Source organism: Scyliorhinus torazame, chromosome 4 (assembly GCF_047496885.1).
Source record: "Scyliorhinus torazame isolate Kashiwa2021f chromosome 4, sScyTor2.1, whole genome shotgun sequence".
NCBI lineage: Eukaryota > Metazoa > Chordata > Chondrichthyes > Carcharhiniformes > Scyliorhinidae > Scyliorhinus > Scyliorhinus torazame.
This window is the reverse complement of record NC_092710.1, coordinates 233,754,201-233,780,825: the sequence shown is the minus strand read 5'-3', so window position 1 is coordinate 233,780,825 and position 26,625 is coordinate 233,754,201. Positions and strand designations below refer to the sequence as shown.

Genomic DNA, 26,625 nt, shown 5'->3' with positions numbered 1-26,625 from the left:
TCCATCAGCAGCATCGACAATCATTCTTAATATGTCATGGCAAAACTACGAAGATATTTATGTCAGATGGTTCATGGCGTTTGGAATCGTGTTCAAAGTCTCAATTAAATGCAGACATCTGTCTTTAATCACAATTTTCTTTAAAGTCTAACAGCCAACAAATATGTAACCTATCACCCTGACATAGCCATCTGTGTAACAAATGGGTGCCTTTTTTTCTAAGGTGAAGCAAATCGTTTTTGAAATTTAAAAAAAACTCACTTGTAATATTTCTTTGATTTTCTGTTTCAAATAATAAGGAAAATATTCGTAACAGTTCTGCTTAATATACATGAATAATACTCTTGCTTTCCTCGTTATTGCATATTCTAATTTTTTTCAAGCATAAAACCGTGGGCTGGATTCCCCATTTCTGAGACTAAGGGCAGGATTCTCCGTCCTGTCGCACCCGTTCTCTGGTGCGGCACCCCCCCGCCAGCAGAGGGATCCTCCGTTCCAGCTGCCGGCCAATGGGGTATCTCATTGTGGGTACCCCCATGCTGTCCGTAAACCTGTGGGCGTGAGAGCGTTGCCACTGAAGCAGAGGATCCTGGCCAAAGTGTTGACGCCGGAGCAGAATTCATGGAGTTCCACAATGTCATAATATACATCAGTACATTATGGTGCAATCACATACACACACTGATGGACATGCAGTAGGACCAACCAGCATACATAATACCGCAGCTAATCACCAGTGAGAGCACACGCACTATAAAGACAGGGGACAGGAGAGTTCCCGCTCATTCTAGCAGCAGCCAGCTCAGAGGACAGAGCTCACAGCCTGCAACACAGACATTCACCATGTGCTGAGTGCCTCACCATAGCTAGTGATAGGAAAGGGTCCACAGTTAAGCTGGTATTGCTTATACCCACGTTTACAGTATGTTAGCACAGTTGAACAGTTAATAAAATAGCGTTACACCACTTCCAGCATTGTTGGCTTGTTTGTGAACCAGAACACCCAACACGACATGGTACAAGGAGTGGCCGCAATCTAGCACTTGTGAGACCTACCTGCAACTTCTCAGCATTCCGGCATCCTACAGCATGGAGAACATCAACCCGCCGCCGCCGCTCCGCATCGTTGGCAATCGCGGGGTACATTGGAAGATATTTAAACAGCGCTTCCAGCTCTTCCTCGAGGCCACGGACAGGGAGAATGCATCGGACACCAGGAAGATAGCCCTTGTTCTCTCCACGGCTGGGCAACATGCCATCCACATCTTTAACTCCCTGACATTCGTGGACGACGAGGACAAGACCAAGTACAAGACGCTGCTCCTCAAATTCGACACACACTTCAGTGTTGAAGTCAATGAAAGCTTCGAAAGGTACCTGTTCCAGCAGCGCTTGCAGGGTAAGGACGAGCCTTTCCAATCCTATTTAACACACCACACCTCCGCATCCTCGCGAAATCCTGCGGCTACGGGCCCACCTCCGACTCCATGATACACGACCAGATTGTTTTTGGGGTCATGTCGGACACCTTGCGTCAGCAGCTCCTTAAAGCTAAGCAACTAACCATAGCGACTGCCATCGAGACATGTGTCCTGCATGAGAATGCCACCAGCCGGTACTCCTACATACAGGCAGCTGAAACGGCGCGGCAAGGGCCCCATGAGGCGGAACGGGTCCAAACGATTGAACAGCTCCCGGGCCGCAGTCTGGAGGAGGGCAGCCATTTTGCGCGCTTTCCGAGGCGCTTGTACGCGCCAAACGAGGGGACGGTGACGTGGAGGAAAGTGATGCGCAGGCCCGCACCACGCAAGACCATACTGCGCATGCGCAGTGGCGCAACGAACGCACTGATGTCACGACGTGCGGCACCTGTGGCTCCGCCCACTTAAAGCGGCAATGCCCTGCAAAATCGCGACAGTGCCTACGCTGTGGCAGGCTTGGCCATTATGCTGCCTGCTGTCGAGCAGCCCAGCCTGCCAACTCACAATGATTTAACCAGCCTCGCAGGAATGTTCGGGCAATCCAACCCACCTTTTTTTTTTACATAGATTACATAGATTACACAGTGCAGAAGGAGGCCATTCGGCCCATCGAGTCTGCACCGACCCACATTAATCCCTCACTTCCACCCTATCCCCGCAACCCAATAACCCCTCCCAACCCTTATGGACACTACGGGCAATTTTAGCATGGCCAATCCACCTAACCTGCACGTCTTTGGACTGTGGGAGGAAACCGGAGCACCCGGAGGAAACCCACGCACACACGGGGAGAACGTGCAAACTCCGCACAGACAGTGACCCAGCTGGGAATCGAACCTGGGACCCTGGCGCTGTGAAGCCACAGTGCTATCCACTTGTGCTACCGTGCTGCCCTAAACCGAGCACCTTTACCGAGTCCGATCCTGACTTCATGCAGACCAGTGACACCGAGGACAGGGAGCCTTTTTGAGTTGCTGTCATGACCAAGAACAGGCTGTCCCCGAATTGAAAGCACCAGCCCCTGTCAGTGCACAGCATTGATCCGGACGACGAGTGGTGTGCCACCCTGATGGTCAACCGATCCCAGATCAGATTCCGTCTGGACACTGGTGCTTCCGCCAATCTCCTTGCATGGTCAGCATTTCAAACCCTGGGGGTCAAACCAACAATTCTTCCATCCAATTGCCATCTGGTCGACTATAATGGTAACGTCATCCCCGCCACTGGGTCATGCCAACTCGAGGTGACGCACAACTCGCGAAAAATCACCCTACCCTTCGAGATCGTGGGCTCCTCAAAGGACTCCCTGCTAGGCGCACAGGCGTGCCAGCTCCTCAACCTCGTGCAGCGCATACATTCCCCCTCTCCAGAGGACACGTCTGACTTCCAAGATGCGGACTCCAGGGCGCAGCTAAGTGCCATCATCACTCAACACCGAGAGGTCTTCGAAGGCATGGGCACACTTCCCTGCACATACAAAATCCTGCTCAAACAGGACGCCACGCCTGTGGTTCATGCACCTCGCAGAGTCCCAGCACCCCTCAAGGACCGCCTCAAGCAGCAGCTGCAGGACCTCCAGGACCAAGGAGTGCTTTCCAGAGTGACGGAACCAACCGACTGGGTCAGTTCCATGGTGTGCGTCAAGAGCCTTCCGGCGAGCTCCGGATCTGTATCGACCCGAAGGATTTAAATCATAACATCATGCGGGAGCATTACCCTATCCCCAAGCGTGAGGAGATCACGTGCGAGATGGCTCGAGCCAACATATTCACCAAGCTGGAGGCATCAAAGGGCTTCTGGCAGATTCGATTGGGCAAGTCCAGCAGAAAGCTGTGTACTTTCAACACCCCATTTGGCAGGTACTGCTACAATAGAATGCCATTTGGAATCATATCAGCATCTGAAGTGTTCCACCGCATCATGGAGCAGATGATGGAGGGCATCGAGGGTGTGCGCGTCTATGTGGACAACATCATCATCTGGTCCACCACCCCGCAGGAGCATATCAGTCGCCTCCAAAACGTTTTTAAGCGAATACGGGACCAAAACCTGTGCCTCAACAGAGCCAAATGTTCTTTCGGCCAGACGGAACTCAAGTTTTTGGATGCGGATAAGGTGGCAGCCATCACGGCCATGCAGATGGTGGCGGATAAGAAGGCAGTGCTCCGGTTCTTAGGAATGGTCAACTTCCAAGGAAAGTTCATCCCTAACCTCGCTTCCCACACCACGGCTCTCCGCAACCTAGTTAGGAAGACGACAGACTTCCAGTGGCTTCCCGCCCACCAGCGTGAATGGGAGGAGCTCAAGGTCAAGCTGACCACCACCCCGGTATTGGCGTTTTTCGATCCTGCAAGGGAGACAAAAATATCATCGGACGCTAGCCAATCTGGCACAGGGGCGGTACTCCTGCAACAAGATGACGCCTCGTCATGGACCCCTGTTGCCTATGTGTCACGGTCCATGACCCCCACAGAGCAGCGCTATGCGCAAATCGGGAAGGAGTGCCTAGGCCTGTTGACCGGTGTCGACAAATTCCATGACTACGTGTATGGCCTTCCCCAGTTCACTGTGGAGACAGACCATCGCCCGCTGGTCAGCAGCATCCAAAAAGACCTCAATGACATGACCCCTCGCCTACAACGCATTCTGCTCAAGCTCCGGAGATACGATTTCCAGCTCGTGTACACACCGGGTAAGGACCTGATCATAGCCGACGCTCTGTCCAGGGCAGTCACCACTTCGTCCGACCCAGAGGGGTTCGTTTGCCAAGTCGACGCCCACGTGGCCTTCACGGCCGCCAATCTGCTGGCCACGGATGAACGCCTAACCCACATTCACCGTGAGACTGCGGCTGACGCCCTACTACAACGTGTGATGCGCCACATGACTGACGGATGGCTCAAGGGACAATGCCCGCAGTTCTATAATATTCGAGCCGATCTGGCAGTCGTTGATGGCGTCCTCCTGAAGCTGGGCCGCATCGTGATCCCACACAGCATGCATCACCTGGTTTTAGAGCAGCTGCACGAGGGCCATCTCTGCGTGCACAAGTGCCGACGGAGGGCTCGAGAGGCTGTCTACTGGCCTGGCATAAATGAGGACATTGCCAACATTGTGCTCAATTGCCCCACCTGTCAGCGGTTCCAGCCGGCCCAACCACGGGAGACCCTTCAGCCCCATGAGTTGGTCACGTCCCCTTGGTCTAAGGTAAGCGTGGACCTGTTCCATGCGCTCGGCAGGGACTATGTTCTCATAGTTGATTATTTTTCCAGCTATCCCGAGGTTGTACGCCTGCATGAAATCACGTCATCGGCTGTTATCCGTGCCTGCAAAGAGACTTTTGCTCGTCACGGCATCCCACTCACTGTGAAGTCGGACAATGGCCCCTTTTTCGCGAGCCAGGAATGGTCTAACTTCACCAGCAGGTACAACTTTGTACACGTGACGTCCAGTCCCCTGCACCCCCAGTCAAATGGCAAAGCAGAAAAGGGTGTGCACATCGTAAAGAGGCTCCTCTGCAAGGCTGCTGATGCAGGATCCGACTTCTGCCTCGCCTTGCTGGCCTATCGCTCGGCTCCACTGACCACGGGCCTGTCACCAGCCCAGCTGCTGATGGGTTGCACCCTCAGGACCACTGTACCGTCCATTCACGTCCCAGACCTCGACCATGCTCCGGTCCCTCAGTGGATGCAACAGTCTCGTGCGCAGCACAAGGCGGCGCATGACGCTCGAGCGACTGATCTTCCTGCTCTGGCGCCAGGTGACAGCGTCTGCATCCATCTTCCGGAGGGTGGCTGGTCTGCGACTGCTGTGGTTCTTCGGCTGGTGGCTCCCCGCTCATTCCTGGTTCGTCTGCCTGAATGCTCCATTCGCCGCCGCAATCGTCATGCCCTTCGTCTGGTTCCATGCTCGCTACGCGATCCTCCACCGGTGCCATGCCCTCCTGTTGTCCCTGACCAGGACTTTGTAGAGCTTCCGGATACTCTGCATCCTCCTCACTTGGCCGTGGCCCGGCCCGATCCTCATCCAGTGGCTCCTGACCCACCCTTGAGGCGGTCAACCCGAATTCGTCGCCCACCTCAGAGACTGGATTTATGAGCCTTACAATGTTGGACTCAATGCTTTGTTCTTTCATCCTGTTTCAGCATTTCACTAGTTTGTTTAGAGCATTCGTTATTAGTTTTGTTGCTGGTGTAACACCTTGTTTTTCTTTTCTCTGCACCAGGCACCTTCCCGTGTATATAGACTAGTCTCATGTACATAGTTATGTAAATACTGCACACACATGGTCAGATACACTCATTACACGTCATTTATTCTCACATTGGCACATGTTCTTTGTAAAAAAGGGGGATGTCATAATATACATCAGTACATTATGGTGCATCACATACACACACTGATGGACATGCAGGAGGACCAACCAGCATACATAATACCGCAGCCAATCACCAGTGAGAGCACAAGCACTATAAAGACTGGGGACAGAAGAGTTCCCGCTCATTCTAGCAGCAGCCAGCTCAGAGCACAGAGCTCACAGCCTGCATCACAGACATTCACCATGTGCTGAGTGCCTCACCATAGCTAGTGATAGGAAAGGGTCCACAGTTAAGCTGGTATTGCTTATACCCACGTTTACAGTCTGTTAGCATAGTTGAACAGTTAATAAAATAGCGTTACACCACTTCCAGCATTGTTGGCTTGTTTGTGAACCAGAACTCCCAACACGACACACGACAGCAAAACTGGCGCTGCACCTGGACCGATTCTGCTACTGTTGAGGGGCTAGCATCGGCGTCACATGGAACACAATCGATTCCAATGAGAAACGGTGCGGGATTCGCCGGTTCTGCGATTGACACTGAGGAGGTGGAATGCAGCTGCATATACAGACTGCACTCCCCACACACACCATCCTGGCCAACAAGATGGCAACAAGACGCGCGGAGCCACGCTTCAGGGATGCCGAGCTGGAGACCCTCCTGGAAGCGGTGGAGGAGAGGCGGATGACCCTATACCTGGCCCATGAAGGAGGCTGTCTGCCGTCGCCATCGCTGTGCCTGGGCGCAAGTGGCACAGCGGTGAGTACCGTGGGCAACATCATCCAGACCAGCCAGCAGTGCCGGAAAAGTCTGCATGACCTTTTCAGGGTGGCCAGGGTGAGTAGGCAGCTCTGTGCCCCTGGCTCCAACCCCGTCCCACATACCCGTAATCCGACTCCCCTCCAACCCGGAGGGTGGCCGAACCCCCTCCCTGCCCCACATGGCGGTACCCATACCCGCCACCATGGTCGGGTGCCCTGACCACTGAGGCCACCAGCTACCCAGCCCCTGGGCTGCATGCATCAGACTGTCTAACACTGTCATTGCCTGTTTTCCACCCCCAGGAGCATGCCGCCCACAACCACCGGAGTGGGAGAAGACTGGAGGTGGAATGCCAGACTTGCGTTCTGGACTTGGTCGGTGGCCTGGAGGAAAGGGTGTTCGCCGGGATGGAGGTCGGCTGTGGATGAGGAAGTGAGACCCTGCTGGTTTGTGGTTTCCCGTGACACATGTGTCAATCCCGCCCCCCGCAAAAACCACCCTCACTCCCACACCAGCCTCACCCCCACCCTCATCCCACCCCACCCCTATCCCCACACCACCCTCACCCCACCCTCTCCCGACAGCACACCCACCCTAACCACCCTTTCACACCTACCTACACGCTCACCACCCCCACTCCCCCCGCAGCCCGCAGTCTAATCAGGCGTCTTGTCTTGTGTCTTGCAGGACCTGCTGGAGGTGGGGAGGGTCCATCTGGTGATGCCCCGCCCCCAGCTAGTGCTACAATCGAAGCCCCCCTGTGAGCTGGGTACTGGCGCTCAGAACAGCTCGGACACCAGCCCTCCACCCTAGACACAGGACACCCCGGAGCTCGAGTCTGAGAATGGCAGTGATTTCCCGTCTCAGCTGTCTTCAACACCCTCCACCATTCCCGAGACTCTCACCTCGGTTGGGCACTTTAGTGAAGAGGTTCCTGGGACTATCTGGTGCGCACCACACAGCTGATCCGGCAGAGCAGGTGGCAGTAGGAACTTCCGAGGTCGCAGTTGCAGAGTCAGGGACCATATGAGGGGTTGTCAGTGAGCATCCAACACCTGCAGGTGCAGTTGAAGGAGTCCGGCTGCGTGCAGGAGCAGGAGGTGCTGCTGGCCATCCGTGCCACCCAGGCCAACACCACACGGGCGGCGTCTGCAGAGGAGGCATTGGGGGTGACGGTTTTGGTTACGGATCAGCATGCCCAAGGCCTGGAGCATTCTGTGCAGGTGCTGGCCAAGGCCCAGTACAGGGTTGCCGCCTCACAGGCAATCATGTGCGGGAGCCACTTGGAAATCGCAGTGGTACTTCTGATCGTGGCCCAGTCACAGCAGGCCATGGCTGGGAACTTCAGGGGCATTGCCCAAGCATAGGCCAACGTGGTGCAGACACAGAGCGAGGTGGCCCAGTCCCAGAGGGAGATGGCGGAGTCACTGGCTGGTGTGACACAGACCCACAGTCAATGCCTGATGTGGCGCAGTCGCAGATAGGGATGGTCCACTCCCTGAGCTCCATTGCCACGAGTGTGCAGACCGTAGTCAAGACCAGATCAGGACTCCAGGACTGACAGTGCCAGGTGGCGGGGGAGCCCCAGGGGATAGCTCCGCTCATACTCCCGTCCCATGGAGTAGCCCAGGGGCTATCGGGAACCCCGAGAGAGGAGGTGCTGGGGCCTGTGCCGGTGACGCCCGCTGGGGAGGTGCCTGAACACCGCAGCACCTTGGAGCCCTCCACCCCCCCCCCCCCCCCCCCACCCCCTCCAGTCCCTGGTGCAACTTGCGGGCAGCACAAGGAAGCACAAGGCAGCACCATAGCCCCTGGGACATCCAGCAGCAGCCCATCCAAGCCCGGGTGCCCCAGAAGATGGCCGCTAAAACGGAGATGCAGGTCGCAGGACGGGAATCACAACAGGCCACCTCCACTCCTGCTGTACCGGAAAGTTAGACACTAGTGCAGGGCACAGTTTAGCTATAGAGGCTAGGGCACAAATCTGTATATACGTTGGCACCTTGAACACCTGTTCACATTGTTACAACCTGCCTTGGTGCTCTGTCAGGTGGGTGTGAGGGGTAGGCTGGTCTGAGTTGGCCAGAGGGGGGGTGGAATGGGTGGCCTGAGTCCCCCCCCCCCCCCCCCCCCCCCCCACCATCCCCACCTCCATCACCCCAGCGATTTGATGGGACCGTGTGATGGAATGGCCAGCTTGCATGCAAGAATGACCCAAATGGACGGTGCAAAGTGGTCCCATGGGTAGGAGTCAGATGTCAAACGATGCAGAGCACCAGAGCTCATCGCAGACACCCCAGAGGATACTGGGTCAGGCCCTTGGCACTGCCACCCTGGTACCCTGCCAATGACACCTGTCCACCCTGCACACCCTGGCAGTGTCACCCTAGCTTGCCCAGGGGTGCCCTGCATTTATGAGGTGGGATAAGGGGGGGGAGTGTTGCGGACCCCCTAACAATTAAGTTGAGGTGCTGAGGGCATCCAGAGGCTGTGGTGGGAGGTTGAGAGATTGGGGTGCCATTTTAAATACATTTGCCCACATGTGCTACATCTACGAACAAACTGGAAACCTGAGATATGAACAGAATATCAGAACTGGGGAATAAGGTGCACGGTGGCGCAGTGGGTTAGCACTATAGCGCCGAGGTTCACCAAAGAGAAGGAATTGGTAGATGTTGAGTCTGGAGAAGGGGGTGTAGATAGCCTGGGTCACATTGTGATCCAAAAAGACGAGGTGTTGGGTGTCTTAAAAAATATTAAGGTAGATAAGTCCCCAGGGCCGGATGGGATCTACCCCAGAATACTGAAGGAGGCTGGAGAGGAAATTGCTGAGGCCTTGACAGAAATCTTTGGATCCTCGCTGTCTTCAGGGGATGTCCCGGAGGACTGGAGAATAGCCAATGTTGTTCCTCTGTTTAAGAAGGGTGGCAGGGATAATCCCGGGAACTACAGGCCGGTGAGCCTTACTTCAGTGGTAGGGAAATTACTGGAGAGAATTCTTCGAGACAGGATCTACTCCCATTTGGAAGCAAATGGACGTATTAGTGAGAGGCAGCACGGTTTTGTGAAGGGGAGGTCGTGTCTCACTAACTTGATAGAGTTTTTCGAGGAGGTCACTAAGATGATTGATGCAGGTAGGGCAGTAGATGTTGTCTATATGGACTTCAGTAAGGCCTTTGACAAGGTCCCTCATGGTAGACTAGTACAAAAGGTGAAGTCACACGGGATCAGGGGTGAACTGGCAAGGTGGATACAGAACTGGCTAGGCCATAGAAGGCAGAGGGTAGCAATGGAGGGATGCTTTTCTAATTGGAGGGCTGTGACCAGTGGTGTTCCACAGGGATCAGTGCTGGGACCTTTGCTCTTTGTAGTATATATAAATGATTTGGAGGAAAATGTAACTGGTCTGATTAGTAAGTTTGCAGACGACACAAAGGTTGGTGGAATTGCGGATAGCGATGAGGACTGTCTGAGGATACAGCAGGATTTAGATTGTCTGGAGACTTGGGCGGAGAGATGGCAGATGGAGTTTAACCTGGACAAATGTGAGGTAATGCATTTTGGAAGGGCTAATGCAGGTAGGGAATATACAGTGAATGGTAGAACCCTCAAGAGTATTGAAAGTCAAAGAGATCTAGGAGTACAGGTCCACAGATCACTGAAAGGGGCTACACAGGTGGAGAAGGTAGTCAAGAAGGCATACGGCATGCTTGCCTTCATTGGCCGGGGCATTGAGTATAAGAATTGGCAAGTCATGTTGCAGCTGTATAGAACCTTAGTTAGGCCACACTTGGAGTATAGTGTTCAATTCTGGTCGCCACACTACCAGAAGGATGTGGAGGCTTTAGAGAGGGTGCAGAAGAGATTTACCAGAATGTTGCCTGGTATGGAGGGCATAAGCTATGAGGAGCGATTGAATAAACTCGGTTTGTTCTCACTGGAACGAAGGAGGTTGAGGGGCGACCTGATAGAGGTATACAAAATTATGAGGGGCATAGACAGAGTGGATAGTCAGAGGCTTTTCCCCAGGGTAGAGGGGTCAATTACTAGGGGGCATAGGTTTAAGGTGAGAGGGGCAAAGTTTAGAGTAGATGTACGAGGCAAGTTTTTTACGCAGAGGGTAGTGGGTGCCTGGAACTCACTACCGGAGGAGGTAGTGGAGGCAGGGACGATAGGGACATTTAAGGGGCATCTTGACAAATATATGAATAGGATGGGAATAGAAGGATACGGACCCAGGAAGTGTAGAAGATTGTAGTTTAATCGGGCAGTATGGTCGGCACGGGCTTGGAGGGCCGAAGGGCCTGTTCCTGTGCTGTACATTTCTTTGTTCTTTGTTCTTTGAGGTGCCAAGTTCGATCCCAGCTCTCGGCCACTGTCCGTGTGGAGTTTGCACATTCTCCCAGTGTTTGCGTGGGTATCATCCCCCACAACCCTAAAGATGTGCAGGGTAGGTGGATTGGCAATGCTAAATTGCCCCTTAATTGGAAAAAAATGAATTGGGTACTCTAAATTTATTTTAAAAAAAGAGCTGGAGAAGAAGTGCTGAAAGCCAGACGATAGATCCTTCTACTTGTGTTAATAACGTGGACTGACTAAAATGGTCGTAAAAAAAACCTCTTCTCTTTGGCAAAGGATGAAAACATTAATGTATGGGGCTGGGGCATCTCTATGAATAATCCATGGAATCCATCTCCCTATATTGCAGAAGGAGGCCATTCAGCCCATCGAGTCGACAAAACAGCACCCTATCCAGGCTCACTCGCCTGCCCTATCCCTGTAACCCCACCAAACCTGCACATTTTGAACTGTAGGAGGAAACCGGAGCACCCAGGGGCATCCCACGTAGACACGGGGAAAACACACAAGCTCCTCACAGTCACCCAAGGCCGGAATTAAACCCGGGTCCCTGGTGCTGTGAGGCAGCAGTGCTAACAATATTACTTCAGTTTATTGGTATTCTCAATCTGGGAATGGTTAATGGTTAAAAGGTAAATATGAAATTGCACTCCCCCACCGACCAAAATCAAAAATGTGGGTGCAATTCATAATCGTACATTAATTAAAATACATGAATCAATTCCTGATATGCACCTGAAATGGAAATTCATTAATTAATTCAGGATTCATAAGACACATCTTCTGTAGCCCATTGCACATAATAATAATAATCTTTATTGTCACAAGTAGGCTTCCATTAACACTGCAATGAAGTTACTGCGATAATTCCTGGGTAATGGGATTATTTTTAGTTGGGATTCTTTATTGCCAAATGAATCATATAGCCAACTGAATTGATGCAGATGTTTAGTTACATTATTACAGAATGCCAAAGGTCAAAGTACATTTGGATCAGATTTTGCACTTGATCTGTAATTCTGGCAGAAATAATTGATACACCATAATCCCTCGCACATGTTGAATTCTGATGTTATTGTAGGTGAAAATTTCAAATGAAGTTTAACCCTAGCCTATATTGAATATCAGATAAAACATGGCAATAAGACCCAAAAGCTAAATTAATCTGATAAAACTAAGACTGGGTGATTAGCGGCCGGTGGTGGGGGGAGGGTGGGGAGGGGGCTCATGTTTGTGGTGGTGTGGTTCTCATCTTTGGGATGGAGACCTGGCAAACCAGGTCTTCCAACCACCCTGCTTCAGGCCTCAGTAGAGTTCTTCATTGAGAAAAAGATGCAGTGAGATTCATTCACTACAAGACTAATATTCCTTTGGCATCTCAGGGCATTTACTATTGCATCCCATGGCAGACCTGAAAATTTGTAGCAACACTAGAGGAAAGAAGGAAATGCCTTGGGATATAGGTTCCAGCCTGTTGCATGCGGTGAGCCGGAAGGGACAGACAGTCTCGGGGGGTTGGGGGGGGGGGGGGGGGGGAGGGGGGAATACCAGAGGTGGGGAACCTTGGTCAGGGTTGCAAGGTGTTGGTAGTCCTCATTGTCCCATTTTCCAGAAATTCTGGTCAAGATCTCAGCAGGTTTAGAGTGCAGTGAGGAGGAAAATCCCTCCAAAGTGTTTTATTCTAATAAAAAAGCCTAGTTCTAACAGATCGAAACAATCATGATTACGGCGAATGACTATTTGAAGATTCTAAATAATCTTTAGAATTCAGGAGCACTATCATTCCCACCTTTAGAAATTCAAAATAATCTGCGCCATATCCTGGGATGATCACCCTCCGCAAATGGGACACCCTCTCCCTTGGTGGATATTCTTGAAACATGTGCTGGCAAGCTGCACTGGGACACTGGTTTCGATTCCCCATAGTTTAAATCGGGCCGGACCTTAAAATGACAGGTACCGTTTCGTCAGAGTGAGGTTATCCAGAAGTCAAAATGGACCCCAATGAATTTTACAGGTCTTCCATGATGCAATATTGGCAGCAATGTAGGTGTGAACGAATATTGTTCAGTCTGTCAACTTTACATATAAGCCCACATCATGTAATCCAAGGAAGTGCTATCTGATTGACGATCTAATTCAAAAAGGTGGGAAAACAGTCACATAGTGACTGTGAAACCTCACAGCAGGTTTGCCAGCTGCGGGGGTGGATTCAATGGGAAATCCCAATGACAGTGATGGGACCCGAAGATCCCCCCATTGGCCAACAGCAGGTCGCTTCTCGCCGCCGAGAAACATGTTATTGGCAGTGTGCAAACCCTCCCCACAAAGGATTCAAATCCCATCAAGGCTTCTGGATTTAAGAATGTAAATTCAATTTAATTCATTCAATTTTTTAATTTAAAAAATCTGTAATTGAAAGCTAGTTTCAGGAATGATGCAATTAAACTTTATTGATAGTTGTAAAACCCCATTTGGCTCACTAATGCCATTTAGGGAAGGAAATATACTGACGAGGTGGTGGTAATGTCACTGGATTAGTAATCTTAAAGCTCAGGCTAATGCTCTGGGGTCATGGGTTCAAATCGCATCATGGTGATTAATAAATCTGGAATAAACCTGGAATATAAAGTTAGTCTCAGTGAAACAATTCATCAATTGTTGCAAAAACCCATCAGGTTCAATAATGCCCTTCAATAAGGAAATCTGCCATCTTTACAAGATTAGAGGCTGTTTAGCACAGGGCTAAATCACTGGCTTTGAAAGCAGACCAAGGCAGGCCAGCAGCATGGTTCAATTCCCGTACCAGCCTCCCCGAACAGGTGCCGGAATGTGGCGACTAGGGGCTTTTCACAGTAACTTCATTGAAGCCTACTTGTGACAATAAGCGATTTTCATTTCATTTCATCTGGCCTATATGTAACTCCAGACCTGCAATTGACTCTTAACTGTCTTCTGAAATGACTTAGCAAGCTACTCAGTTCAAGGGAAATTAGGAATGGACAACCAACACCTATATCCCATGAAATTATTTTTTTAAAGCGGCGGTGATTACACAGTTGGGAGGGAGTTGCGCTGGGAGTCCCCAACATTAATTGTGGTCCCCATGAAGTCTGATGTCATCAGGCAAAACACGGAAACCTGATTACTACCTACCGTTGGTTCAAATCGCACGATGGCAACTGTTGGAATTTAAATTCAATTAATAAATCCAGAATAAACCTGGAATATAAAGTTAGTCTCAGTAAAATAATTAATCGATTGTTGCAAAAACCATCTGGTTCAATAATGGGTTCAATAATACTACCTACCGTCCTCCCCCAGCTGATGAATCAGTACTCCTCCATGTTGAACACAACCCGAAGGAAGCACTGAGAGTGGCAAGGGCACAGAATGCACTCTGGGTGGGGGACTTCATCTATCACCAAGAATGGCTCAGTAGCACCACCACAGCACCACCCCAGAGTGAGCTTTATGAGTCCTAAAGGACATAGTTGCTTGACTGGGTCTGTAGCAGGTGATGAAGGAACCAACAAGATGAAAAAACCTACTAGACCTTGTCCTCACCAATCTGTCTGTCACAGATGCATGTCCATTACAGTATTGATACAAGTGACACCACACAGTCCTTGTGACGATTAACCTTTCTTCACAATGAACATACCCTTCATCATGTTGTGTGACACGGACACCGTACTAACTAAGAGAGATTCACAACAGATCAAGCAGCTCCGAACTTGGTATCAATGAGGCGCTGTGGGCCACCAGCAGCAGCGGAACTATATTCAACCATGGTTCATAACTCTAGCATTACCATCAATCCAGGGGATGAAGCCTGGCTCAATGGAAACTGCAGTACAGCATTCCAGGAACAGCACGAGGCATAAAAAGGAGGTGCCAATCTGGTGAAATGACTCCAAAGGTCCAGTTGCCTGCCAAACAATGGAAACAACATATGACAGCCAGAGCTAAGTGATCTCACAACCAACAGATCAGATCAAAACTTTGCAGTCTACTCACATCCAGTTTGACTGGTGGTGGACAATTAAACAACTAACTGGGGGAGGAGGCTCCACAAATGTTCCCATCCTTAATGATGGGAATCATCAGCCCAAAAAATAAGACAGAAGCATTTGCAACAATCTTCAGCCAGTGGGTAGCTGATACAACTTAGCCTTCTCCTGAGGTTTCCAACATCACAGGTGTCAGTCTTTACCCAATTTGATTTAAGAAATGGCAGAGAGCAGGGGATATAGGGTAGAGCGGGCGGCACAGTAGCACAGTAGTTAGCAGTGTTGTTTCACAGCACCAGGGACCTGGGTTCGATTTCTGGCTTCGGTCACGGTCTGTGCGGAGTCTGCACATTCTACCCGTGTCTGCGTGGGTTTCTTCCGGGTGCTCCAGTTTCCTCCCACAAAATCCTGAAAGATGTGCTTGTTAGGTGAATTGGACAGACTAAATTCTCCCTCAGTGTACCTGACTAGAGGATTTTCACAGTAACTTCATTGCAGTGTAAATGTAGACCTACTTGTGACACTACTAAAGATTATTATTACTGCAAAGGCTATGAGTCCTGACAATATCCTGGCTATAATACTGAACATTCACACTCCGTAACTAGCTGCGCCCCTAGCCAAGTTGTTCCAGTACAGCTACAACATTAGCATCTATCTTTTTAAAAATAAATTTAGAGTACCCAATTTTCTTTTCCAATTAAGGGCAATTTAGCGTGGTCAATCCACCTACCCTGCACATCTTTGGGTTGTGGGGGTGAGACCCACGCAGACATGGGGAGAATGTGCAAACTTCACTCGGACAGTGACCCAGGGCCGGGATCGAACCCGGGTCCTCAGCGGCGTGAGGCAGCAGTGCTAACCACTGCACCATTGTGCCACTCACATTGGTATCTACCTAACAAAGTAGAAAAACATCCAAGTATGGCCTGTCCGGAAAAAGCAGGGCAATTCCTCTGAAATTGCCTAGCAAGTCACTCAGTTGTATCAAACTGATTGGAGTGACGGTACATAATGTCACTAGACTAGTAATTGAGAGACCTGGCTAATGCTCTGGGGACACACGTCTAAAGCCCACCAAGGCAGCTAGTTCAACTTAATGTGTGTGTCAACTGTGGCTCAGATGGTAGAACTCTTGAATCTGAGTCAGAAGGCTGTGATTCAAGGCTCACGCCACGGATTGAGTACATGTGGTTCCGATCTGGAATGCACTGCCTGTGTGTGTGGTTGAGGCAGAATCAACTGAGGTTTTCAAATCAAAGTTGGATTGTTATCTGAAAAGGAGATTTTCAGAACTACAATGAAAAGCCATGGAGTGGCACTAGGTGAATTGCACCTTCAGAGGGCCAGCACAATGTGATGTGTTGAATATTCTCCTATGTAGTGCCATTCTATAAAATCCAATCTGGCCACTTATCACTCCATCAGCTATCTCCCATTATTAGCAAAGTGATGTAAGGTTTTGTCAATAGCACTAACACAGTAATAACCTACTGAAAGCAAGCAGGCAAGCACAAAGATAGCATCTTGAGATAGAATGTAGTCTTGGGCATTTAAACTGCAGCCAATATAAATATTAATGGTCTTGGTAAGGACACAGAGTAAGCAAAAGATAATAGGGGCTTGCAAGAAATGTATTGCAATAATCATGGGTGACTTTAATTTTCACATTGATGGATCAAATCAAATTTGCAAAGCTAGCCTGAAGGATGAGTTTGTAGATTCAGGACTGTTTCTTAGGCTATTTTGAATTTGGTAATTTATAATGAGACAGGATTAATTAAAGACCTCATAGTAAAGGATCCTCTAGACAAGAGTGATCATGTCATGAGAGAATTTTGCATTCAGTTTGAGAGTGCCAGCTCTAACCTGTGCCCTGAATTTGGGGAGTAGCGAATTGAAAGAAAGGAGCTTCCTGGTTTAAAAAGTTATCAAAATTCTGAAGAGGAATTGCCATTATTGGTTTTGTGTTTTTCTGCTTCTAGTACATAAAGCCAGGTACACTGACAGAAATAATCAACTACTGTCTGCATCTTTCATGCTAACAGCATCCTTGCAATTCTACCAATCTGCAGAATAAGACTCCTTGTTCTCTTTGCTTTACAGATCAATTTAAGAATGTAATTGAAAACTCAATTTAAGAGTGCATTAGTCACCACCCCTATCCAGTGGCAACTTGTACTATCTGATTTTTTAAAGAATGTAATCCGAGCCTGCCTAGAACAGCAGTTCCCAATCTGTGGGTCATGACCTCAATTGGAGATCACAAAAACAGCAAATGGGGGCACGAGAAATAAAATCACGGCAATCTCCCGCCCCCTTGTATTGTCCCAGCAGTGGTAATTAATCGATCACAAGATGAACACCCAGCGTTGTACACTTTGATTGGCTGTGCTGGCTCTCATCAGGATGCTGTAATGTAACTATGCGTCTATTTAAGTATGTCAGAGGTTGCCCCCAGCAACTTCCCGTAGCAGCAGTGATCGAAGAGGATGCAAATTTAGCAACCGGCCGCAACCTGGTCACTGAGGTCCCGGATTGCATCACAGATTTTCATATTTATACCATGTGTTATGTGCTGATTTATAATGTGCAAACTTTAAGAATTATATACTGAATGTTACTTTGCTGCTTGATTGTTGTTTTGTTTTTGGTAGTGAGCACCCTACCAAGGCCCATTTACCCACCCCATCCCTGTAACCCCACCTAACCTGTACATCCCTGAACACTAAGGGGCAACTTTATCATGGTCTATCCACCTAACCTGCACGTCTTTGGACTGGGAAATATTGGGAAATATTTTGGACAGCACTAACATAGAAAGACCCAATGGCAAAAATATTAAAGGAAGTGGATATATTCACTGCTACAAAATTACAGTCCTCATTGCAATGGGCTATAAGTCTGCATCCAGCAGCTGGCATAATTCCCCCATTAAACTCCAGAGAGAAACTCAACTCGGTGAGGCATTGATGGGCAGGAAAGTCACCACAAGAATTGTGGATGTGTAAATTCTATGAAATGAGTGTAATTGATTTGGAGACAAATGTCTTCTGTGATGCATTACTTGAAGTTTCTTTGATCAAGCCTATTTCATTTCTTCCTCTTCATTACACAGGAATAGAGGATTTCCCATTCGGAAATCCTTTTTCTCAATGCCAAATTTTAATTTTTCCAATACTCACTTTTATATCAGGAAAACTCTTCCAGTGATGTGGCACTGCACACAATTGCAAAAATAACCGTGCTGTGAAACTTCTTGAAAGATTCTGCTAAGTTCAAAAAAGCACCCTCCTGTATGTTTCATCCATTTCAAAGCTCCACTCTGTTGAGTTTATATTGCATTTACATTTTTGCAAGACTGGATTAGGGACATTTAATAGGAAAAATTGAAGGGAGAGTTTGACCATGCCCAAATATTACGCGCTCCCCCACTCCCGCAACTCCCAAACCTAGGGTAGGCAGTTATCAAGAAAGTTGGTTTTGGAGTGGAGACATGTGGCAATTTCTTCAGGGCATGATTGTAATCTAGAGTTTTACACCTTAACCCTCCCATAAAGGGTGATATTTCAAAGGTAAAATCCTGTCCAACATTTTTAAGGCCTACAATAACATTGAAAACTCAAAAAAGAATTCCTCGCCATGTGCAACAAACATACTGCACTCATTACAGTCAAAGTTAAAAGGAGCCCATATATCAGGAATCACAATGAGCTCCTGCTCTGAAATTAAATATTAGAATAACATTGTGCAGCTTTTTTCTGTTAGGAAAACATACTGTGACTATTTCCTTCAATGTGCAAAAGAAAATCTGGGAAAATTCTGAAATCCGTCCTGCCAACTGGTTTTTGGATACAAAAATAATAAACATCAAAAGTGAGACAGTGCTTAGCATGTAAACAATAATAAGTTAAATTAAATCCTCCCTCCACTATTTATTCAACACTTTCCATCAAGGTCCACTTTGTTCCAATTTATAGTTCACTTTTGAAGCTGACTTCTCACCTACATAGGAATCTGTCACGAAGCAGAATCTTTAAGACGTTTTTAAACTTCTAAAGCTGTATGCCTGGATCAAATTGATACAAAATTATTGCACATTTTTTGCAGATGCTTTGTCTGGTCCATTCATTTTTTAGTCACTCTACTTTTTTCAGCAATGTTAGCTTAGAGTCCTTGGAATAATTGTATAATATTCATTCTAATTTACAAAAGTGAATTAATCATATACTAACAATTATTGATTTGTTTCCATTTAAGTAAGTATGAAGTGAAGGTTGGCAGAGATTACAGGTTTAAAGCAGAACCCCAATTGTTGACACGCTCAATTAAACACACAAGGCCTTCTGTATGCTCCAAGGAAATGCCTAGTTTTCCATCAATTCTGCAAAGCATGCGGCAGAAAGGGCCATTGGCAGCAGAAGAGCAAAGGCTGATGCAGCTGAAAAGTGCCGTGCACTGATCAATATAGACCATACACAATGGGTACCTTCAAACAATAAGAATGACCATTCGGTATCCCATCAGAGACATACATGAGGCGAAGAGCAGGCGACACATGATTCATCAGTCTCATGGAAAACATAGATGCCACCACTCATTCACACATGCACATACATCAGATGAGAAGATGCACAAGAGAAACAGGCCGGAATTCTTCAGCCGTTCGCTAACAGCAGGGTTCTCTGGTTCTCTGGCAACACACCTACGCTCGAGGGTTTTCCAGCGGCATGGGGTGGCTTCAATGGGAATTCTCATTGACAGCGGCGAGAGCAGAGAATCCCGCCCCCAGCGAGTGGCGCGCCATCTCCTACTGCCGAGAAACATGATGCTGGAGAATCCTGCCCACAGCCTATTGACCGAGTATGAGAAATAGCATTAAAGTGATCGTCAAGAAGTGAGACATATGCCAAGTCAGCACAAAGAACCATTGGCTCCACATGAAGTTCTGACCCATCCTTGGTCCAGAATTGGATCTGATCTCTTTCATCTTCATGGCACAAACTTCATTGTCATTGTTGACTACTTTACCAAGTACCCATTATTCAACAGAGAGCACATTTTAAAACTGCAGGAGAAGATGACCACCATGTACAATAAAATTGTAGGTACAGAATTCTATGTTTACAGTTGGGACTAGTTCATATCCAGGATCCCACAGAAGGTAGAACATAGAATATGGAACATACAGTGCAGAAGGAGGCCATTCGGCCCATCGATTCTGCACCGACACACTTAAGCCCTCACTTCCATCCTATCCCCGTAACCTCTCCTAACCTTTTTGGTCACTAAGAGCAATTTATCATGGCCAATCTACCTAACTTGCACATCTTTGGACTGTGGGAGGAAACCGGGGCACCTGAAGGAAACCCACGCAGACACGGGAAGAATGTGCAGACTCCGCACAGACAGTGACCCAGCGGGGAATCAAAACTGGGACCCTGGAGCTGTGAAGCCACAGTGCTATCCACTTGTGCTAACGTGCTGTCCAGGTAGACAGCAACCAGCCGAGATGACAAGGATTTGTTCTGAACTAAGGTCCTATGAAGTAATTACACATGAAGGCACAACAGTGAGGTGCAACAGAGGGTGAATCAGTCCCATTCCAGATCTCAACCACCATCTAGTCCTTTTGCATCGAGGACAAAATCGCAAATGTAACCAGGAACAATATCCAAGAATACCAATCGTCACGGATCACTGTGAACAATTAAGAAAACCTCCAGACAAGATTGGCATGACAAGGTCTGAATGTACCAGTAGATAGATTACCTCTATGCTTTAGAGACTCATCGATTCACCAATCCTATACACTTATGTAATGGTGAATAAACATAAATATCTATTTTCAATTGTTATACTTTTGTGGAAGAAGGAAAAAGCATCTTTAAAAAGAAATAGGGGTGTTTGAATATGCCTTTAAGGTATAGGAGCATGACATCACTAGAAAGGTAGTGATCTATGTGATCCAGCTTAATTTTCAGTGTTGATTTTGAATAGAATACACAGCAGTCAGCTTTGCAGCAGGTGTTTTCATGCTTTATACCTTTGTAAAATGTTCCCATGTGCCTAGTCTCAATAAATGAACACCCAATGTGTTTACACAATTACTTATGAGCAATTTGTTTGTTAGTTATTTGCAACACAGAAGGAAGCCATTCAGCCCATTGTGACTGCACCGGCTCCTAAAAAAGCAACCTAGCTAGTCCCATTCCCCAGCCCTATCTCCGTGGCCCTCTAAATTCAGCACTTTCAAATATACATCTAGCTCTCTTTTGAATCCTCCTATGGAATTCTCCTCCACCACTCTCCCAGGCAGCACATTCCAAACCTCAACAACTCTCTCAGTAAAGATGTTTCTCCTCACTCCACACCTAACTCTCTTGAAATTGTGACCCCCTGTGGAAACAGAATATCCTTCTTTACCTGTCAATATTGTTCAGAATTTTGAACACCTGAATAAGGTCACCTCTTAACCTTCTCTGCTCCAATTTCTCTAATTGGTGCCTTTACACCATTAGAACACACTTGGCACAGAAGGATTATGAACCACATTAGCAGTGTTTATCTCTGGTCCCTCAGGATGGGATTTTACCAACCCCGATCAAATGGAAACTATAGCCACCTGAGTTGGCCACTTCCCGACTTAAAATGGAGAACAGCAAAGGCTGAAGGGAAATTCAGCCAACACAGGCAAAAACTAGCAGGTGCAAGTTTACTGTGTATTAGACTCCGTAAAAACCCAGACAGCATCGATACAAGCAGCCATCTGCATAGTAATGTAGCAGCCATCTACACAGCAATAAGCGATCCCTGGGAACAATCAAAACATTTGAGGTAAACAAGGCCAAGCCAGACTCCTCGGCGTCAGCAGGAGCCAACACAAAAGAGGTTAACGGACACTTAAAGACCGCCCAACGATCAGAGAACAGCTCCAGTATTGGAGAAATCGAACCAAGCGATTGGAACGAAGTCCAATCACTTGAAACCAGGTACGGGGTCCGCCCCGAAAGGCGGGAAGCCCCTGGGGACTATAAAGTAAAGCCCCCAAGTTCAAATTGTCCTTCTTGACAGGGTCACTCAGCAACGTGAAGCAACCCTTGACAGTGACCTGTCCGGCGGCCTCCAAGAACGTAAGTTTCAAGTCAACGCTCGCTGCGAGATAGGCGCTCCTAACTACCAGTCCATACCAGCTTTGAATCCCGTAGACTCAGAACCCGAACGAAAGGCCATTTGTTCCCCTAACCTGTTGGGCCAGTCCGAAGCTACGTATTGGCCTGTTAGTGATAGAAATAGCTTAGAAAGTAGAGTTTATGCATGAGTAGCGATTTACTGTGTATAATAAATGTGCTTTGATTTGAATCTTACTAATTGGTGCATTGAGTTATTGATCATTACTTGAACTTGAACCTCGTGGCGGTATCATAAAGATACCTGGCGACTCTAGACTAAAGGTTATAAAACAGAGCCAATTGAACCAACCAAAAATTAGCAACAAAACAGAGGTAGGCAATCAAGGGAAGGCCAAACTCTGTTTCTGCCCTGTACCAATTCCATATTGGTGGGGGAGAGAGCAGGCCACCGACAGTCCCCTCCCATTAATGCATCCATTTACATCATGGCAGGATAATTAAGAGCTCATCTAAGAAAACCGTTGTGATTTTTAGTAAGGTGACCAGTGTTCACCAGCTTCTTGGAGGCAAGAACAATGAGATGGAGGTGGGAACAATTTTAAAATATAAAAGTAAAATATTTTTTCTTATTTTACAGTCTTTAAAAGTAAAATGGTTTTGCCTTTTATGCAGTTTATCATAGAAATATGGGTAGTATAGCATGATTTTCATGTGTTCATTGAGGTGAGTCATGGCAGTGTTGTGAATGGGTGATTTAGCCTCTAATTTACCAAAAGAGAGTAGTGAGGCCGTGGAATGCCCTACCTGCTACAGTGGTGAACTCGCCAACATTGAGGGCATTTAAAAGTTTATTGGATAAACATATGGATGATAATGGCATAGTGTAGGTTGGATGGCTTTTGTTTCGGTGCAACATCGTGGGCCGAAGGGCCTGTACTGCGCTGTATTGTTCTATGTTCTATGTTCTATATTCTCCAATTTCTTACCTGTTATTGTCATACATTGTTGTAGGAATTACCAGCTTTCTGTGTGAAAAGGTGAACAATGAACTGCTAACAATGAACAGCAACCTTGGTTGCTCATTTTGGACAGTTGCAAGGTGATAATTTATTGGGCTCATTCTCTCTCTGATGGGAAATATGATTAGCAGTAGTCTAACCTCCAAAATGGGAGATGTTTTCTCATAAAAATGAAAATTAAACTAGATTACTGCTGTTAATTATTCTGCATTCTGCCAATTGGCCAGCCACCAAGTAAAAGATCAATCAAATGTGGATTGGGCATCTTACACAATTGACAAAATGACTACCCGTTCTAAGTAGCCTTCTATATTGCTTTTAGGGACAGGTTTAGTGCACGTGTCTATCTAATGAGTATTTTAACTGAGGTTTGTTGCCGGTGGTCTTGAGCATTAAATAAGCAGAATTCTTATATACAGAGCAGGAATGGAGCAATGTGTTTTAACTTGCCTGTTCTGGAGTCGTCCAGCCTCTGTTCCCACCTCACGTATGCTACTAAGGGCAGCAGACCTGTATGCAGGTTGTACTAAAGCCTTGACCTTGGGAACATCCTACTTCCTAGCAGGCTGAAAGTGGAGGCAGGATTGGCTCCAATTCCCGATTCATGCGCCCATTGTGATAATCAGCCAGCACAATGGGCTAAACAGCTGGCTTCTAATGCAGAACAACGCCAGCAGCGCGGGTTCAATTCCCATACCAGCCTCCCCAAACAGGTGCCGGAATGTGGCAACTAGGGGCTTGTCACAGTAACTTCATTGAAGCCTACTTGTGACAACGCATGATTATTATTATTATCATTATTAATAATCTGACCCTAGTATTATAATCCAGTACCGGACCCCAACAATGACTACGATACAGGACAGAAACCAGAATATTTTATTTTAAATTTCGTAAGACTGAGAGGAAAGGATACCTTGCTCCAGGAGTGATTTCACACAAAATAGGGATATGGTATATGAAAATTACTAAAACACTATTCACATCACACAATTACCCCTTAAACAATGCTAATCAATACACAATGACACAATAACCCTTAACTGCTATCTTTATTTCCACTCAACAACAAAACCATCTCAGGTTACAATCCACTTTTAAATAGAGTTAACACTCAGGAATACTTGCTATACAGAGATGACATGAATACTCCATTTTGAGAAAGAGAGATCTTTTGAGAATGCTTTAAAAAAAGAAACTTGACACCCCGTCAGAATAATACCGAATCTCTGGTTGTATTTCTTCAGAAACCTTTTCAGCTCACCCAAGTTTCTAACCTATACTGCACCAAATAAATATAATACAATCTACCTGAAATTCCTGCATTCATCAAACTAGGTATCTGTCTCAGTATAATTTATCATATGTGTTGCTTTGAAATGGGGCATTAGATACATAAGCTTATGAAGATGGTCAGACATAAGATGAACATTGATATCCTTGACTCATTGGGCATAGGACCATAGAAAAGTTACAGCACATTATGTCTGCTTTGGCTGAAAACACTAACTGCCCATTCCAATCCCACATTCCAACACCTGGTCCATAGCATTGCAAGTTACAGCGCTCCAGATGTAGATCCAGGTACCTTTTGAATGGGTTGAGGGTTTCTACCTCAACCACCAATCTGGGCAGCAAATTCCAGACACCTACCACCCTCTGAGTGAAAAAGCTTTAAAAATGTTTTTTTAGAGTATCCAATTCTTTTTTTTTCCAATTACGAGGCAATTTAGTGTTGCCAATTGACCTACTCTGCACATCGTTGGGTTGTAGGACTGAGACCCACGCAAAAAGGGGAGAATGTGCAAACTCCACGCGGACAAAGATACAGGTCTGGGATCAAACCCAGGACCTCAGTGCTGTGAGGCAGCAGTGCTATCCATTGCATTACCATACCACCCAGCCTTTCCTAATTTCTTCTCTAATCCTTTTACCAATCACCTTAAATCTATGTCCCTTAGTAATTGACATTTTTACTACGTGAAACAATACGTTGCTTGCTACTCTATTTAGGCCTCTCATAATTTTGTACACTTCAATCAAGTCACCACTCAGCCTCCTCTGTTCTAAGGAAATTAACCTACACTGCCTCATGCTTCCTCATAGCTGCAATTGTCCAACCCTGGCAACATTCTTTTAAATCACATCTGTACTCTGTCCAGAGCAATTACGTCCTTCTTGTAACCAAAAGTATACGCAAAACTCCAGCTGTGAGCTAACCAGCATTTTATATTGTACCTGAATTACATCCCTGCTTCTTTATTCTATACCTCGTGTAATAAAATAAATCATTCCATAGGCTACCTGTCCTGCCACCTTCAAGGACCTGTGGACATGCACTCCAAGGTCTCTCATTTCCTCAGCCCTTCTCAATATACTCCTGTTTATTGAGTATTCCCTTGCTTTGTTTGCCCTCCCCAAATGCATTACCTCACATTTTTCCAGATTGAATTCTATTTGCTACTTTGCTACCAAACCTTGGCTATCGTTCTGGAGTGCACACCTATCCTCTTCATTCTCAACTAAATGGCTGATGTTTGTGTCATTTACAAATTTCCCATTCATGCCATTTCACATTTAAGTTCAAATCCTTAATTTATACCACAAACAGCATTGAAAAAATGAAATGAAAAATGAAAATGAAAATCGCTTATTGTCACGAGTAGGCTTCAATGAAGTTACTGTGAAAAGCCCCTAGTCGCCACATTCCGGCGCCTGTTCGGGGAGGCTGGTACGGGAATGGCGCCAACACTGAGCCCTGTGGAACATCACTGGAAACTGCCTTCCATTCGCTAAAACACCCTTCGATCATTAACCTTTGTTTGCTATTACTGAGTCAATTTTGGGGCAAACCTACAACATTCCCCTGTATCCCATGGGATTTCACTTTTCTGACCAGTATGCCATGTGGTATCTTGTCAAATGCCTTACTGAAATTCGTGTAGTCCACTGCAGTACAGCAGTTGCAAACGTCAAGAAGAAGGTGGTGCTTCGTGCCATGCCTACTTCTGCTCTCTGGAATTTATTCATACCGTGCCTTTTGTCTATTTTTCTTAACAGGTTTGTCATTTTGAACAGTTTTACATGCTTAAACATTTCAATCTGTTAATATGATCATTTTAACAGTGCTGTATTATAACTTGCAGACCTGTGGGGAAAGAGCAGGACAGTGGGACTAATTTGTAGCTCTTTCAAGGAGTCAGGACATGCAATGGTTTCCATATTTGATGTATAATTCTATAATTAAAAGCTCCTATTCTATCTGAATTCTATCAATGTAAGTTTGACAGTCACAACACCACAATTTACATGTCACAATAAAATTAGATACCACACTGTCAGTCTTTCTCAATGGGATATTTCATCAATATCCCAAAACATTGAACTCGTTGAGCGAGAAATTTATCTGCGACAATTGCAGAGCACCCATAATCATATTGAGTGGGCAAGCTTCTGCTCCTATCTCTTAGGTTTTTTTGTGTCCACAGTTCTTTAAATGTAAAATGTACCGATGCCCAGCCAGCATAAAATTTGGT

The 26,625-nt window shown here is 47.0% G+C and overlaps 1 protein-coding gene across 6 annotated transcripts in view; it reads right to left on the bottom strand.

Moving 5' to 3' along the window:
- LOC140410818 (scavenger receptor class A member 5-like) overlaps nt 1-26,625 on the bottom strand; it is a 176,738-nt gene that overhangs the window by 7,229 nt on the left and 142,884 nt on the right. The window lies entirely within an intron of this gene.